This window comes from Procambarus clarkii, chromosome 75, assembly GCF_040958095.1.
Source record: "Procambarus clarkii isolate CNS0578487 chromosome 75, FALCON_Pclarkii_2.0, whole genome shotgun sequence".
Classification (NCBI taxonomy): domain Eukaryota; kingdom Metazoa; phylum Arthropoda; class Malacostraca; order Decapoda; family Cambaridae; genus Procambarus; species Procambarus clarkii.
In genome coordinates this window covers 20601422-20613629 of record NC_091224.1, presented here as the reverse complement: position 1 = coordinate 20613629, position 12208 = coordinate 20601422, and the positions used below count along the sequence as shown (strand labels likewise).

The 12208-nt window shown below is 39.8% G+C and overlaps 1 long non-coding RNA gene across 2 annotated transcripts in view; it reads right to left on the bottom strand.

Annotated features, from left to right (window-relative positions):
* LOC138356890 (uncharacterized) overlaps window positions 1–7408 on the bottom strand; it is a 160057-nt gene extending 152649 nt beyond the window's left edge. Inside the window, exons 1-3 of one of the 2 annotated variants that reach the window (XR_011224683.1) lie at window positions 7169–7408; window positions 4102–4264; window positions 2757–2855 (exon numbers count right to left, since the gene is read on the bottom strand). This is a non-coding gene — a long non-coding RNA (uncharacterized lncRNA). The remainder of the gene's footprint in view (window positions 1–2756; window positions 2856–4101; window positions 4265–7168) is intronic. The other variant, XR_011224682.1, reaches the window with a different exon arrangement.
* Between the last annotated feature and the right edge of the window lie 4800 nt (window positions 7409–12208).

Here is a 12208-nt window from a genome sequence, read left to right as displayed (position 1 = left end):
GGGGTTTTATTTAATACTTGGACTGGCTTCAGTAGGGCCTCTAGACTTTCTGTGGCTTCACAAGTGTCACGTGAATCCCCTGCATAGCAGTGGAACTGCCTTTTCCCTTCACCTTCAATGCCTCTGCACTGGAAGTATACATCTACACCAACCCAGAAGAGTCATCAGTCCTGCCACCTCTCCATACCCCCCAGGGCCTGGCACGGCCTGGTACGACTCAGAGGCAAGCCGGGCGCCACTGCTAACTGGCAGTTTGTCCCCACAAACAAGCAGTTAGCCGCCTTCAACTGACAGTGGTACAGCTCAACACAAAGGCACCGCCAGCCACAATGAGCAGTTTGCTAGTTGACCAGATGTCCACCTCGTGTTGACACTGGATGAGTCATCACCGCCGGACTATATAAAGAGCGCTGCCTCCCTGGAGAGGCAATCTCTCCCTTAGTGCTCTAGGATCACCTTGGTGTCTCTAACCCGTCGTCCACTTCCAGCCAACGTCGTGTGACTGATGCCATGGTGGTATGGTAGCTGTCTTCAGAACACCAGTATATCTTCATACTTTTATTCATTGCTTATAGTTTATTTTTTGCATTTAAGGTCATACTAACTTGTTCACCTTTGCATTACATGATAGTCAAGTATTGTCATGTGTTATTTTTGTTCATTACTATTTCAGTAAATTGTTTAATTATTTATTTGATAATTTTCATTTGTTTCCACCTGCAACTTACACACTGCAAGGCCAATAGCAGCATTTCTTTCATTTATGTGAGGGAGAGCCATACCATCTTGGTTCAGTATAGCTGTGATACCATAACCCGTCACACAAGATATCAAGTTGTAAGACTTTTACCATCAGTGGTGGTAGAGTATGCAACTGGCAATGCCTTTGTGACAGGTTCGCTTCATCTCACAGCCCCAGTGGATTTTCTCACACATTTGAATACATGAAACAACTTTATTTGATACATTCCAAACCAAAGTACTGTACAGTACAGTAATTATCAAACCATCAAATGTGTGGGATAATCATAGTGCGCTAAATATCACTAACGTCGCCAATACAAGAACAAAAACGCATACGGCGAACAATATCAAAGGTATTGAATTTACCAAGAATTTTATCGAGGGACAATTGACAGTGAGGGATGGTCGGGAAGCAAGACACGTAAGTCCTGGAAGTCAGGACATGTAGAGACAACGGTTTGGACAATAAGAAGCAGGGCAGCGCTCCATTAAGTGCCAGTGAGTTAAACGTGTATGACCAATATACAACCTCGCCAGAGCCGTTTCCCACCACCGGTTACGGTGGTAGGAGGAAGGCCACGGGAACACACTACTCTTAAGAGCACGCAATTTGTTACCAGTAACAGAAGACCAACAACCCTGACAACGGGCAAGAATGGGGAAATGAATAACTAGGTAAAAGTCATAATAAGGAATACCTTTACGGGAGATGGGACAGGTGCGGATAGCTTCCTTAGCGGCAGTGTCCGCACGCTCATTTAAGAACGCACCAATATGGGTGGGAATCCAGCGAAATTCCACTGTCTTAAATCTACTGGAGATAAGAAACAGCCAATGTTGAATTTCAACTACCAAAGGATGGACTGGATTAAAGGATTCTAGAGCCATGAGGGCACTGCAAGTGTCAACTACAAACACAGAGGAGGATTGACAGCGAGAAAAGAGTTGATGAAGAGCATAGAGAATAGCATAAAGTTCTGCCATGAAGATGCTAGTCTCCGGAGGCAGGAGACACAAAGGTGCAGTCAGGAAAAACAACAGAGTAGCCTACACCGTCTGCAGACTTAAGACCCATTGGTGAAGACGGAAATAGAGTGGAAGTGTGAAGAAAAGTGTTCAAGGAAAAGGTGATTTAGAACTGTAGGAGGGGTAAAAGTTTTAGTCATGTGGGTCAAGGCTTACAGAATTTAGGAACGGGGACCCCTCCATAGGGGCAAAGATGGAATGACACGAGGGGAAATATTGGTAACAAACTGAAAGAGCATTTTGTAAGAGAGACAACCGTACAGAAAGAGATAGGTGGTGAAGGGGAACAGGAACCACAGGATGGGTAAAGGTCAAGGCATGACATAAGCAAGAGTGAGGGTGCTGTAAGGACCGTGCAAGGTGGAGAAGACAGTAGCGATCATGGCGATCCTGTAGAAACAGGACGCCAGTTTCAACATACAGGCTTAGGGTAGATGTCGAAGGAAAGGTACCAGAGCTGAGCCGTAACCCAGTATGATGCAGTGTGTCCAGATGGTGAAGGGTAGAAGGAGAAGCAGACGAGTAAACAGGGCCATAATCGAGTTTAGACAGAACGAGAGAGGAATGTAAAGAGAGGAGCAGTGTCGATTAGCTCCCCAAGAAGTATGGGACATGACCTAAAGTTAGTTAAGGGCCTTAGAGCATTCAACTCGGACGAAAAAAATATGGGGCAACAAAGACAAACGAGTGTCAAAGATTAGCCCTAAAAGCTTTAGCAGATTCTTTGTACAAAAGGGGATGACCCCTGTTACCTAACAGTAAATAGGTATCTGGGAGTTAGCTGTTACAGGCTGCTTCCTAGGGGGGTGCGTGTGTGGGAGAAAAAAAAAATTTAGTAGTTAACCACTGAACTGTTCTGTCTCCAAATAACACCCTGGTGCACAAGAAATAAATTCTTTCCAAAAAATTTTTTTCTCTTCTTATATTGTTAAAATGCAGAGTCTGATCACGGGGAAACTAAACAAAAAATATTGTATGTGACTTACTTTAGCTGCGATGGAGCTGGGAAGTTGAGCAAATTATAGGCGCTGAGCGTTGGAGCGATGGGGGTCTGTCGGCCCCGCCACCCCGTGTGACGGCAGTTGCTGCAAATAAAATGTTGCGCAATTATTTTGAAGTTTCTCATTCATTTCTTCTTTTTTTTGCTGTAACATTATTTAAAAGTGTGTAATTTGTGGAATTTATATAATTCAAAGTATAGAACATCGCTATGCTCAAAATTATGGGCCTCATATATGCGACATATTCTACAATCAAACAGTGTTTTTGCTGTTATTACACTATATACACACATTGTATATACCCATCTACGTATGTATTCACCATAACGATCCACTATGTTGGTATGGTGAGCCCAAAAAACATGAGTGAGCTGCCACACCCTGCCAGTCCTCCCTCCCTCCTCCAACACATTACTCGCCAACATTCCTCCTCCCAAAATACTGTTATTGTGTTTATTACACTATTTACACACGTTATGTATAAGTATGTACATGTTTTATTCATGTACATACGTACATACTTGCCATCTCCTCACCTTTCTCTCTTGCCTACTTAATGCTCTTGCTTCCCTCATCTCATCACAATCGACTTTATAATGGTCCAGGACGGATCGAAATGTCGTCGTCTATTCAATTTCCAGAGTGTGGTTTGGTCAACAATGAAATCTTCATGCAAGATCTTATAAAGAAAACCCCTAGAACGAGTTTTGCAGATACGAAAGAGTTTAAGGTGAGTAGAGGATGGTTTGAGAAATTTTGAAAAAAGACGTGGTATTCATAGTGTTGTGAGGCATGGTGAGGGTGCCAGCTCAGACAAAGTAGGGGCTGAAAGATTTGTTCGTGATTTTAAAGATTTTGTAGATACTGTATTGATGGATATATTCCACAACAAGTGTTTAATTGTGAGGAGACATGGCTATTCTGGAAAAAATCGCCGAAGAGGACATACATTACCCAAGAGGAGACATCACTGCCCGGACACAAGCTAACTTGGGCTAACTTGTGTCAGGATAGGCTAACTCTTGTGCTGTGTGGCGATTTGAAAATTAAACCCTTGCTCGTGTATCATTCCGAAAATCCAAGAGTTTTAAAAAATATATAACGTGCAGAAAAACTGTGATGTAGAGTGGTTTGCCCTGCCATCAAAAAATATCTGCAAGAGAAAAGTTTGACACTCGAGGTCCTGCTTCTCGACAATGCTCCTGCTCATCCTCCAGACTTGGAGGATGCATTGTTGGGGCCACTTTTTTTTTTTTTAGGGATATTCCTACATGAGCCCTGAGTTTCTGGCTAATGTACCAATGACATGAAAGAGGAGTTTTCAACCTACCTTGTGTTAGGTGTGCAGAGGTCAATGGTTGAACATAATGTCAGGAGCAAAGGGGGGCGTTTGCCTCTTCGAACACAATTGCGACCATCTTCATCTCTTCGAACTATCCTAAATGCTCTCTTCACCTGTCTGACCAAATTGGGTGTCCAGACCACCTTTGAATCTGAAATTGTAAAATTAATAGCAATTTCAGAATATTCAGTCCATTTATACTAACAAAATTATACATACAGTACTGTAATTGAAATTTTACAAAATGATAAAGGCAATTTAGCAACTTTGTTAAAATGCACATGGGGGAAATACATGAAAATAGGTTAATATTGTTTGTAAGGTTGATGGGAAATGTTTATTACTTTTATGATTTAAAAGATGAATAGCCCTAATACTCCATCCTGGGTGCATTCCACCAGGTAATGACCACAGCAAAAGTTTTCCACGAGGCTCTATTGTCACACAAACTTTTCACATTTTCAAACTTGATTCATCTTTTCCCCCCCCCTCGTTCCAGGGGTTTTCTTTAAAAGGTCTTCATGCAAATGCCTTGGTTTCTCACAAATGATGGCCTCTGAAATGCTATCACCTGCTAACTCTTTGTTGTGTATCCAAATTAATAAAAACTTTTTAACATCCTCAAGTGTTTGTGTTCTTTGTTTCGGGATTGTTAATATACCTTTTGCCACTTTAATGCTCATAATGTCCTTTTTCTTAGCAAGTACAGTGCATATTGTTGACATAGATTTGTTGTACTGCCTAGCTAGTTCAACAACCTGTGCACCATTTTGATGTTTATGAATGCTCTCTTGTTTTTCCTCTATGGTCATTCTCACATGTGTTTTCTTGGCTTGAGCCTTACCACTGGCTTTCTTGGGACTCATGGCAAGATATATCATAACAAATTTTATGTTCAAATAGCCAAAAATCCCAAAACAAATGTAATGCTTTACAAAGAATTCAGGCGCGATACTTACTAGGCAGGAGACACTGGTAAACTGAGGCGCGATCACCATGCCACCACGCGCTAGGTCAGCCCATACGTATATCAACAAACTCCTTTCCCGAGGCAAAGTTTGTAACCCGATTCAAATTTTTCGAAGAAATTAGGCTCGTAACCCGAAAAGTTCATAAATATTCATTCGTAAGCTGAGGTGTCACTATATATAACTAAAAAATTAAACTCAGGATTACTTTCAACCCCCACCCCTTTTGCTCTACTCCATCGCCACCTACCTTCACCCCCCTCTATGATGTACTCTTCCATAGACACCTACCTTTGCCCCCCTCCTCCCCTCTACTCCTCCATCATCACCTACCTTCACACCCCCTCCCTTCTCCTCCATCATCACCTTCCTTTCACCCTCCTCTATGATGTACTCTTCCATAGACACCTACGTTCACTGCATATAATGCTCCCCACTACTCCTCCATCGTCACCTACTTTCACCCCCCCTCCGCTCTACTCCTCCAGGGTCGCAGACAATTTCACGAGCGTGAGAACTACGAGTTCTCTAACCACTCTCACACTCCTACTCTCTCACCAGTGAGGGGGAGGGAAGGAGGGAGGAAATGAAGGAAGAAAGGTGGGGGAGAGAGAATAGGCAGGGGGGAGGAGGGCCTAGATACATTTCTTCCATATAGATAGGTAGACTGAGGGAGAGCTGCTTGCCAAGAGCCCTATCAGACAGGCTTCCTATTCCTCAACCCTCCCTAATATGCCACATCCTGGTCAGGACAACTTGCTCGATTGTTATTCTTGGTGTGACTCGAGAACTGACCTCGAGGCGGGGCATGGGCATGGATTATCTCCCTGGGGCACGCACCTCCCTGCCCCAGCTCTCTCTCTCTCTCACATAATCTATCAAGGGTCTAACATGAGGTCATTGTGCCTACCAGAAGTGTATATGTCCAAGGCTGGCCACCTGTCTGGACCATTCAAATGTATAAACACGTAATTAGTCTATTAAAATTATATATAATGCTACAATTATAAATTAATTTGTTCATGGTCATTCGTTTATCACTATTTTAATATGAGGTATATATACGCATGTATGTATACGTTGACGTACACATATATGATTATGTGTATGTTATGATTATGATTATGTGTAATCATATATGATTATATCTAATGGAATGCATTAGTAAGTGATGTGGTGGAGGCTGACTCCATACACAGGTTCAAGTGTAGATATGATAGAGCCCAATAGGCTCAGAAACCTGTACACCTGTTGATTGACGGTTGAGAGGTGGAACTAAAGAGCCAGAGCTCAACCCCAGCAAACACAATTAGGCGAGTATATGAACGAATGCACATGTACACTTTCAAATGAATTAAGATACCTTGAGATACACAATGACTTAGTTTAAATAGTTTAAACACATTATGGTACTGATTTTGACATGCTGATGTCTGGAAGGGAGAGGGGGTGTGGGGGGTTATTGTCTGAGGTGGAGGACCAGAGGAGGGGGTCAGTGGAAGGATGGTGGCTGGAGGGATGCCATTGTTCTAATGGTTATGAAAACAATTATTGATGGCAGGAATTCAGTGGGTGTGTACTTCACCCGCACCATCACCATACTGTGCCCTGCTACAACTACAACCCCCCCCCCCCACTCCACCCATGCTGTGCGGGGCGTATTACACATTATGGGATAACCGACTGTCTGTCCATTCCTGTCTGCTCGTTATGCTGCCTTTCCTTTTGAAAATTGTCTGCTTTATCGACTTCCTTCAAGACCACACGTTAGCCTCTTATCACGCCCTCTTACCACTCTCAGGGAGCCGGCTCTTCTATACAATAGTTACCACTCAGTCCCCAAGGTGAAAGAGTGTCCGGGCATATGACTTGTTACGTGTACTTATTTGCGATTCGTTTGGGCTGTCACGTGTGGTGATTAGTGTTGGGTAAGGCTAGGCCAGGTCAGGTCAGACTAGGCCAGGTCAGACTAGGCTAGGTAAGGCTAGGCCAGGTCAGGTCTGGCTAGGCCAGGTCAGGTCTGGCTAGGCCAGGTCAGGCCAGGCCAGGCTAGGCAGGGTGAGAGAAGTAAAGCGGCAGGTACTTACGTTTCCGAGAAAGTAGCGGCGGTAGTATATTGTTGATTTAGATTCGACGACATCCTGAAGCTAGTAGGTGGCGGCCTCATCGCTCTCGAACCTCTTGTTGTTGTAGGGGATACGAGGCACACCCAATATCCCCCTTACATTGATCACATCGCACACTAATATTTTTACTATTTCGGACACCAGAAGATTTGTCTGTTTCGTATATGTATAATTGTTCAATATTAAAACCACAATAGAATGTTCTAAGTACTTTCGTATATTAATACATCTTCAGAAGGAATGGTTCGCTCTGAAGATGTATTAATATAAGAAAGTACTAAAGGAAATTCCTGTTTCAATTCTTCCTCCGTGGTCTGACACTCATATTATATATTGTATATACTGAATTATATATACTATGCTTATATAATATATACTGAAATATTGTTACATTTAACGTATGAAACAAAGTATATATCTGTATTTTTAATAAAATATAAAACATTAATATTTATCAACGTATCTCTGTGAATTACATAATTTATCAGTATTGTACAACCTGTGATCTCCACCTGGCTGGCCACTGATACTTAAGTAGCTTTCATGTGTCCGGACACCGGCGATAGGATTGTATTATTTAACTTTAAAGAGAGATATTTCTTGAAATGTTGTCACATTAACGTCTACATCTTCCTTCCTTCTGACATATAGATTTTAAGGTTAATTAGCATATATGGAAATAAATTACACAATTTATAGGCTGGTGTGAAGGGCTTCACACTCTTAGAGCAAGCCATCAAGAAACTGTACAGTATCAAATGCATATATCTTCGCTTTCACTTCAGTTATATTTATGACAAGTATTTAAAGTGTAGCTTATATTTCTGCCTTTCTGTTGACATAGAAAACTTTCGTTTATTACATTATCTAGATAAAATTAGCATTGATCTTCAAAAGGTTGTAGTTGTAACTTCCATTATAAACAACATTATTATTGCAAACAGTAGGAGTTTCAAAGTCTCATTTGTATGGATACCTTCTCATATAGGTGTTGTCCAGCATGATGACACAAACAAGGCAGCTAAAACTGAATGTGATAAGCCTGAAGTTGAGTGGGATATGGGCATTCCAATCTCTTCTGTCAAAGCCGCAATATTTTAGGAAATTCGGGAAGACAGAAGAGCAGTCACTGACACACAAAAGCCAGAAAGCAAGAGTATAAAGAGCTATGACATGTTTATGTGCCTCTGTAACCTTTTCCACTAACGCCCACAAGATGATATATGGGGTGCATAATTAATGAACTAAACTAAGTAAACATGTTTAGAATCGAGAATTATATGAACGGACAGCATAAAACTTCCACTAGTGTCACAATGACAGTGTGACATTGTAATTGCCAGAATTAGGCTAGGATATCGATATGTATCGCAGGTGGCTGCAGGTAATGAATAGCCCCCAATGGTGAATATTCCAATTGTAAACTATGTGAACAAGAGCTGGGACATACTCACCAACACTATATCTGTGATTGCCCTGTTATAAGTGACTTCAGACCAAATGGTATAAGGTACTTTGAACTCTGTAATTACTTCATACACTTAGGAATATTGGAAGATATTCTTATGCTGTACCCGGATTTTGCTAACGGAGGCTAATAGATCAGCCTTATATTTTATGTTCTCACCTGATTGTTACCTTGAGGTAGGCCCGTAAGTGGTAGTCCTCTTGAACCATTAACAGTATCAATAGATGATACTGGAGATCTGTGGAGGTGCGACTGGACCCTGCGTGACGTGAGATGTATCCCTTGTTTCTTGTGATTGATTGATGAGGATTAAGCCACCCAAAAGGTAGCACGGGCATGAATAGCCCGTAAGTGGTGTTCTTGTTAGTCACAGTTGATTTTTTTTTTATTGAGGCTGGTATTTTATGCCCTGATTCCATGTATAACTAACCATCCTGTGAGATGGGAATATTTAATGAACTTATAGCTAGTTTTTGATATACACTGTGTAATCTTTCATATAGAATAGGGTAGCAGCACATTACTGTGTATACCTAAGCTTGTTAATAATAACAAAAAAAAAAAAGTTAGTTTCTATCGATAGGGAGAGCGATGGTTCAAAAATCCTTCTTTAAAATATGATTATCTTTCCTATCTCACTAAGATCTAATCTCTGTGATTAAAATGCAAAATTGACTTTGTCACTGCCTTTTTGATAACGTATACAATCATAAGCTTATTTGTGAATCTCTATTAAACAGTAAATCAGAGAGCGTGTAAGGTTCCGTGTTCCATGTCCGAAGAAACAGGGAGATTTTACATAAATACAGTACATGATAGTTTAAGTAGCGAACGCATACCAACAAATAATGATTAGTATCTATAACAAAAATATTGTTTCTGAGGTTGGAAGAAAACATGCTCAGATTGGGGACTTGTTTATTTTATAATGGTAAATAATAAATTAATATATAATAAATTAATAAATAATAAATTAATAAATAATAAATTAATAAATAATAAAATAATTATTATTATATAATAAATAATAATAATAAATAGTATAATGATAGGCAATTATTTTTAATGAATCATATAGCTAATTAGGATGAATGATAAATAATTATTGACTAGTGCATAACAATAAAGTATTAAGGAATAATTATAATGAATAATCCTTAATGATAAAGTAGAGATCAATTACAATTAATAACTACATCCATAGGTAGTAAGAGCAGCTGCTGGCTTGGAAGAGGGGCCACGCCGTCTCCGTCCAGGCTTATATAACCTCGGCTCAATGCGCTCGCAGCTTGGGGAGGTTAAAGTCAGCTTACAGACATACGTTCTCTTCCACTCAGAAAACCCACCGTTTTTGGGAAAAACAGTGTTCTTTTCTATGGAGTTGATTTAACTTCCAACCATGTATTTTTATATAATCTTTAACGTTTTCTGGCTAGTTATGTTAGATTTGATTAAAAATACGCTTTCTACTTGTTAATATCGTTAGATTTGATTAAAAATACGCATTCTACTTGTTAACATCATAAATTAAATTTGCGATAATTTGAGCAGAGAAGTTCGACGACTGGATCACTGTGTACAGAAGGTTGATATGCCAGCAAACACTTTCCAGAGAGCAATATATCTTGGATAAGTCGCTCCACGATATTGTTGCTTGGACCATCGACTTCCTTTGATATTACATATTTACATCTTATTTTGTTATGAAATGATATTTTTTCAGAGTAAAATTATGTTTTCTCATTTTCTGCATCCAGCATCCACATTATAGTGAGTAAATATACCATATTACTTCATTGCTTACGTAATGCTAGGAAGGTTTGAGTAGCTTTGGGTCTTTAGTGGACAGAATCTCCAATAGATGGGGCGAGAGTCGCCCCATCTCTCTCGACCGGGCGGGACTCGAAACTTAAATTAAAATTGCTATATCATTGGTCTCCAACATGATATATTTCCTTTGATGCACTCACAATAACGATTATAGCTCTGTCTTTCTGGAGGCATGTAATATTTTAGGCTTTATTAGCGTATCTTTGTTAATTACACAACATATTGGCAAGTGCGTAGGCGTCTGCACTCCATGACCGAAAAGCTACTCAACGCCACTATAAAAACATATATATCTTCACTTGAGCTTTAAATATGTCTAATGTAATGTATTTAAAATAAAGCTTATATTTCTATCTTTCTTAAGACGTGTAAAACATTTGTGTTTATTAACGAATTTACGTAAAATACAGTAAACATTCTTCTGAGAGAGTTGCTCTGTCGCTCAGTCTATGCGGGGGTCGGAGCTCGGCGATTATTAAAATACTGTACATGAATCTTCATTAGAACTTTAATTATGTCTATGATAAAGTGTTTAAAATGAGCCTTATATTCCTATCTTTCTTGAGGCATATAAAAAATTTACGATTATTTACAAATTTACGTGAAATAAGCATTGTTCTGAGAGTTGCTCCGTCGATCGATCTGTCCGGAGTCGGAGCTCGGCTATTATAAAAGTACAGTACACGTATCTTCGCTTTAAATTTAAATATGCCCATGGTAAGGTATTTAGAACGAAGCTTATATATCTGTCTTTCTTGTGACATATAAAACTCTTACGTTTATTAAGAAATCTGCGTGAAATAGGCATGGTTCTGAGATGAATGCTGCGGTTTTCGAGTTTGACGAGCGATGAAAAGGGGACTGGTCAAGTCATATACTGTACTGCAATTTCGGATACCGGGCTAGAAACAACTTCGTTCACTGAGAAGTTTGTACATACAAACCATTCCGTTCGTATATGCGCTGGTTTGTGTTTGCTGTTGTTCTCGTCTGAATAAATACATGGCACTTGTTCATATAATTAGCACTTCCATTATTAGGATTATTTATCCATTATTAGAATAACAAGGTGCAAACCATACCCCCTTACAGTTGAAATCTATTTATTTATATACAAGAAGGTACATTGGGTTGCGAGAGTACATAACATATATTAAGAGGTATATTGTAGCAAGATTTGAGATTAAAGGATTTAAGACTAACACGTTTAGAAACAAGGCGCCCCCGAAGGAGGCTATTATTTGTCATGCACCCCATACTCAACCAGTAAGTAGTGGAGCAAAACACAGATTACATGGTCATAAAGTCTTAATCAGACCAATTCAATTCAATTTCTTTCTTTATTATGCACCCCATACCCATCCCGTGGGCGGTGGTGTAAAGGATTACAGAGGCACATAATCGGTTCAGGAACTGAACCATCTAGTTCGTTTAGCTAAGCAAATAACAATTTGTGACGCTAGTTACAAAATTATTAATATTATATATACATGTACACACTCTCATACATACATGTACATAAATATATACGTATACATATATACATACACATACATATCTAATCACCTACACAAATACACACATCAATAATCTTTGTGTCACAAGTGATCAACAAGAGGCTCACAACAGTCACTATACAAGGCACTTTACATCTATGGTGAGTCACACAGTTACTAGTCTTGCTGCACACCCACCCAACTGGG